The sequence below is a fragment of the Sus scrofa genome, chromosome 7 (assembly GCF_000003025.6).
Source record: "Sus scrofa isolate TJ Tabasco breed Duroc chromosome 7, Sscrofa11.1, whole genome shotgun sequence".
In the NCBI taxonomy this organism is placed as follows: domain Eukaryota; kingdom Metazoa; phylum Chordata; class Mammalia; order Artiodactyla; family Suidae; genus Sus; species Sus scrofa.
In genome coordinates, this window is record NC_010449.5 from 22,452,377 (window position 1) to 22,459,334 (window position 6,958).

Sequence of the window (6,958 nt, forward strand, 5' to 3'; positions counted from 1 at the left end):
ACCAATTTACATTCCTACCAATAGTGTACAAGGGTTCCTTTTTCTCCAAATCCATACCAATATTTGTTATTTGTGTTTTTTTTTAATGATAGCCATTCTGACAGGTATGAAGTGATAGGTCATTCTGACAGGTATGAAGTGATAGGTCCCCAAAAATAAGTCCAGGACAAGTAGGTTCACAGGAGAATCCTACCAAAAACTTAAAGAAGAATCACTACTAATCTTTCTCAAACTCCAAAAAATTAGAAGAGGAGAAAACACTTTCAAACTCATTTTATGAGGCCAGCATTACTCTAATACCAAAACTGGATAAGAACACCACAAGAAAAGAAAATTATAAGCCAGTATCTTTGATAAAGAGAGATGCAAAAATCCTGAAGAAAATATTAGCAAACTGAATTCAACAATTAATTTAAAGGATCATACACTATGATCTCGTGGGATTCATTGCAGGGATACAAGAATCATTCGACATCCACAAATCAAACAATGTAATATACCACATTAACCAAAAGAAGGATAAAAAAACATATGACCATCTCAATAGACACATGAAAAACACTGGACAAATTCAATATCCACGTATGATAAAAACTCTCAATGAAGTGGGCAGAGATGGAACATACCTGAACATAATGTTAACATACATATGACAAGCCCACAGCTAACATCACACTCAACTATGATAAAAGCTTTTCCTCTAAGATTAGTAAAAAAAAAAAACATAGATGCCCATCCTTGCCACTTTATTCAACATAGTATTGGAAGTCGTAAATAGAGCATAAGGCAAGAAAGAGAAGCAAAAGACATCCAAATTGGAAAGGAAGAAATAAAACTGTCACTATTTGGGAGTTCCCATTGTTGATGCAGAGGAAATTAATCCGACTAGTATCCCTGAGGATGTGAGTTCGATCCCTGGCCTCGCTCAGTGGTCGGGGATCCAGTGTTGCCATGAGCTGTGGTGTATGTTACATACATGGCTGGGATCTCGCATTGAAGTGGCTGTGGCATAGGCCGGCAGCTGTAGCTCCAATTCAACCCCTAGCCTGGGAACTTCCATATGCCATGGTGTGGCCCTAAAAATCAAAAACCAAAAGAAAAAAGAAAAAAAAACTGTAGGTATTTGCAGATGACATACTATATATAGAAAAACCCAAAGACTGCACCAAAAAAGATGTTAGAATGAATAAATGAATTCTGAAAAGTCACAGGATACAAAGTCAATATACAAAAGTTGTATTTTTATGCACTACTAATGAACTATCAGAAAGAAAAATTAAGAAAGCAATCCCATTTACGATTGCCTCACAAAAAAATAAGATTCATAGGAATTAAATTTAACTAAAGAAGTAAAAGACCTGTACATTGGAAATTATGACCTTGATGAATGAAGCTGAAGAAGACACAACTGAAGATATTCTATGCTTATCTTGTAATTATTTACACATGCTAGGAAAACATCTGATACACAAGCTTTATCATATCTAGGAAACTGTACAAGAACATAATAAAACAAAACAAAACAAAATCCAAATGATAATAGTGCAGAAACTTCTCAAGAAATAAATGAAGGAGTTCCCATCGTGGCGCAGTGGTTAACGAATCCGACTTAGGAACCATGAGGTTGCAGGTTCGATCCCTGCCCTTGCTCAGTGGATTAACGATCCGGCGTTGCTGTGAGCTGTGGTGTAGGTTGCAGATGCGGCTTGGATCCCGCGTTGCTGTGGCTCTGGTGTAGGCCGGTGGCTACAGCTCCAATTAGACCCCTAGCCTGGGAACCTCCATATGCTGCGGGAGCGGCCCAAGAAATGGCAAAAAGACAAAAAAAAAAAAAAAAAAGAAAAAAAAAGAAAGAAGAAAAAGAAAGAAATGAAAAGATCAAAGCATGAGAAATTATGGACAAGTTTTCCAAGAAAATGACATTTACCTGAATGACATTTACCTGCTCATCAAGATCAAGAATATGTTTATTTCTGTTTTATATCACACTTCTCTGTAGAATAACTGATACATATAAAGGACTCTATGAATGGTTATCAAATAAGTTGATTACTGAATGAAGTCAACAGCAATTAGATAAATAAAAATTGCATTATTACCTTCATAAGAATATTAGAACATCTACAGTAATAGAAAGAAGAAATTCATGAGAAAGGAGAAGAAAATTAAAATGGCTGAACCAGAGATATTACAGGAGAGCTAAGAGAAGCAATTGCTCTGGACGTTTTCTCTGACATGTTTTTGAAAGGTCACCCAGACTTTTTGCAACCTTAGAAACAGAGTTCAAAACAACAGATTAATTACTTATGTGAAAAAGCTCTCTCCACTGGAAAGCCAAATTTGCTTGGAGACTCAAGTCCTCAGAGACATTAAAGAGACACCAAATCAAAGAGCACCTTCCTCAGGAGGGATATACCATGTAGAGAAAGGAGAAAATAAGTCATCAAGACCATCTGCCTTTATCACTGGTTATTGCTCCAAATAAAAAGACATTATTCAGATAACATCTCTAGGAAACATTGAAAGAACCACTAAGGTGGAACTAACCAAGGACTCTACAGCTGCAAAAGAATTCCAGTGTGTGAGCTTGTTATTTTAGAAGAGGGATTATTGAATATGATTATATTTTTGACAGAATTTGGATTTTTTATATATCTGGGTGTATTTATATTTTTATGTTCAATGTGTTTTCACATTCTAGTTTGGTTTTTTAATTTTTTAAGGTATAGTGATTTACAATATTTCTTCAATTTCTGCTGTATAGTGAAGTGACCCAGCCATACATATACACACACATATATATACATACATTCTTTTCATACTATCTTCAATGTTTCAAGAGACTGTACCCAATTCCCTGTGCTGTACAGTAGGACCTGATTACTTATCCATTCTAAATGTAACAGTTTGCATCTACCAACCCCAATCTCCCCATCTCTCCCACTGCCCCCTGGCAAACACAAGCCTGCTCTCCATGACATAATCTGCTTCTGTTTTGTAGATAAATCATTTGTGCCATATTTTAGATTCCACATATAAGTGATATCGTATTGTATTTGTCTTTCTGACTTATGTCACTTAGGATGAGAATCTCTCGCTCCATCTCTGTTGCTGCAAGTGGCATTATTTTGTCCTTTCTATGGGTGAGTAGCATTCCATTGTGTGTATATATACATCTTTTTAACCCATTCATCTGTCAATGGACATTTGGGTTGTTTCCAGGTCTTGGCTATTGCGAATAGTGCTTCAATAGTATTTTTCGAATGAAAGTTTTGTCCAGATATATGCCCAGGAGTTGGTTTGCTGGATCATATGGTAGTTTTATATTTAGTATTCTGAGGAACCTCCATACTATTTTCCATAGTGGTTGTACCAATTTACATTCCACTAATGGTGAAGGAGGGTTCCCTTTTCTCCACATCCTCTCCAGCACTTGGTATTTGTTGACTTGCTAATGATACCCATTCTGACCAGTGTAAGGTGGTACCTCACTGTAGTTTTGATTTGCATTTCTCTAATAATTAGTGATGTTGAGCATTTTTCATGTGCCTACTGGCCATATCTATATCTTCTTTGGAGAATGTCTATTTTTCACCTGGGTTTCTTGGTTTTTTTTAACTGTTGTTGAGTTGTATGAGTTGTTTGTATATTTTGGAGATTAAGCCCTTGTTGGTTACACAGGTTTGCAAAGATTTCCTCCCATTCTGTAGCCTATCTTTCATCTTTTTAATAGTTTCCTTTACTATGCAAAAGCTTTAGAGTTTATATAGGTCCTGTTATTTTTTGTCTTTATTGTCATTATTCTAGGAGGTGAATCAGACAAGATGTTGCTGTGATTTATGTCAAAGAGTGTTCTGCTTATGTTTTCCTCTAGAGTTTTATAGTATCTGGCCTTACATTTATGTCTTTAATCCATTTTGAGTTTCTTTTGTGTATGGTATTAGAGAATTTCATTCTTTTACATGCAGCTGTCCATTTCCAGCACCACTTATTGAAGAGACTGTCTTTCCCCCACTGTATGCTCTTGCCTTCTTTGTCATAGATTAGTTGACCATAGTTTCTTGGGTTTATTTCTGTGCTTTCTATCCTGTTTCATTGATCTATGTTTCTGGTTTTGTGCCAGTACCATACTGTCTTGATGACTGTAGCTTTGTAGTATAGCGTAGCATAGTAATTCCCTTTGAATTCAGGGAGCCCCATTCCTCCAGTTCCATTTTTTCTTTTCAATGTTGCTTTGGCTATTCGGGGTCTTTTGTGTTTCCATACAAATTTTAAAATATTTTGTTCTAGTTCTGTGAAGAATATAATTGGTAATTTGAAGGGGTGTATACTGAATCTGTAGATTGCCTTGGGTAGTATAGTCATTTTGTGATTCTTCTAATCCAAGAGCATGATATATCTTTCCATCTGTTTGTGCCGTCTTTGATTTCTTTTATCAGCATCCTATAGTTTTCAGAGTACAGGTCTTTTGTCTCTTTAGGTAGGTTAATTCCTTGGTATTTTATTCTTTTTGATGTGATGCTAAATAGGATGGTTTCCCTAATTTCTCTTTCTGTACTTTCATTGTTAGTATATAGAAATGCAATTGATTTCTGTGTATCAATTTTATATCTTGAAACTTTATCAAAGTCATTGATGAGCTCTAACAGTTTTCTTATAGTGTTTTCAAGATTTTCTAGGTATAGTATCATGTCATCACATTCATTGTTATCTGTAATGATATTCGTATGTGTATAAATACATGATTTATTTGTGACCTTAGATGAATCTAGAATCTGAGGATATTGGCCTATTTTTCTGCGCTTCTGATTAGAAATGCAATATGTTAGTGTGTGGCTTTGTAGAGTTTATGTATGTGGTTTGGGGTTTTGCATATGTGTTATGGTAAAAGGGGATAAAGTTTGTGAGGCTGTAAAATGCAGAAATAAGCAACCAAGAAAGATCTTATCTCCTTCTGATTATCTTTACAAACTAGAGAGAGCCTCACTCCTTTGGATAATTAAACTGTTTAACTCCCTACAGGAGGTTGAAAGAGATGATCTTTCCAATTTTTTCACTCCCCTTTGAAAACCATGAAAATGATCTAATGGCAAAATGATAGGAAAAAAATAAGAAAGGTTGAGTGGATTTGGTAACCAAAGAAAGCTCTGGGAAAGGGGGAAAGGGGTAAAAATTGTGTCACAGAGGAGAAAAGTTGAGAGAAAAGGAAAGAGAACATATGTGAAAGAAGGAAAGAAAGAAGTAGAAGGCCTCAAGAGGGAAAACAACAGGACAGAAAATTCCCTCAAATAGGAATAGGATTTTTCATGCCCTGGACATGGAACATATCTGCCTTGAGCAGGAAAACATCTCCTGGGAGAGAAAATGCGGTCCCCAGCCCTGTGGGAAGGATGTAAAAGGGAGAAAAGAGTGAAAATCAGGCTAGAATGATCCAACTCTCATCCCTGGAGAAACTGAAAACAACATTCAATGTGTTCTTATGAAAGGCAGGACTATCAGGTGAGGAAATTAGGCTCAGAGAGCAATATTCACCCAAGAGTGAGCCAGGGTCTAATATGGACTCAAGGCTGTGCTGCCTCAAAGGCCATGAGATTCTAAAAGAAAGCAAGTTCCAAGTCTTGAATAGATGCCATAAGAGGTCACCTTTGCCCCCTTCACATTTCCACAGTTGCAACTGTCCCTAGCTATTGCTTTTTTTTTAATTTTGTATTTTCTTTTTATGGCCAAACCCATGGCATATGGAAGTTCCCAGGCCAGGGGTGAAATGAGAGCTGCCAGCTGTAGGCATACACCACAGCCACAGCAACTCGGATCTGAGCTGCATCTGCAACCTGCGCTGCAGATTTTGGTGACGCTGGATCTTTAACTCACTGAGTGAGGCCAGAAGATTGGACCCACATCTTCATGGATACTAGTCAAGTTCTTAACCCACTGAGCCACAGAAGGAACTCCCTTTGCCATTTCTCTTATCCTTCAGTCAGAAGGGATGTGAGCAGGATGACCACAAACACCTCCAAGATGCCTGAATTCATCCTCATCAGTCTCTCCCACCTGGCCAACCTCCAGGGCTTGCTTTTTTCTCTCTTTCTCACCATTTACCTGCTCACTATGGCCAGCAACCTCCTCATCATGGTACTGTTCTCAGCTGACACCACCCTCCAGTCCCCCATGTACTTCTTCCTTCCAGTCCTGTCAGCCCTGGGATTGGCTACACATCTATCACAGTGTCCCTACTGTTTCACTATCCTCAATGGTCAGAACCACATCGCTCGCTCTGGCTGTGCTCTCCAGATGTTCTTCTTTCTCTTCTTTGGTGCCACAGAGTGTTACCTCCTGGCAGCCATGGCCTATGACCGCTATACCACCATATGCTCAGCCACCAGATGTGCCAGTGTCCAGCTGGGTCGGCCTGGGCCTGTGGAGCAATGGAAGGAAGGCTGAAGAAAAGCATAAGGGGGGGGGGAGAAACAGAAATGAGGGAGTTCTTATTGTGGCTCAGCAATAAGAAACCTGACTAGTAGCCATGAGGATGCAGGTTCAATCCCTGGCCTCGTTCAGCGGCTTAAGGATCCAGCCTTGCTGTGAGCTGTGGTACAGGTAACAGACGTGGCTTAGATCTGGCATTGCCGGCAGCTACGGCTGTGATTTGACCCCTGCTCTGGGAACTTCCATATACCAAAGGTACAGCCCTAAAAAGAAAAAAAACAGAAATTATATGAATAATGGACATTTAAAAAGTGTGAGGAGATACTGCCTTACAAAGGCCCAAAAGAAGCCTGGGAAAGAGGATGAAGAGGATGGATAGTTCTGAAGCCAATAAAAGACAACAAGGCTGACTACGAAGGTTACATGTTTTCCTTATAGATTAGTAAAGTACTTTAGAGAAGGAGTGTACAGATGACTTTGGTTTCTTTTTACTATAAAAAAAAACTGACAACTGTGTGCTCTGCTTTGTTTT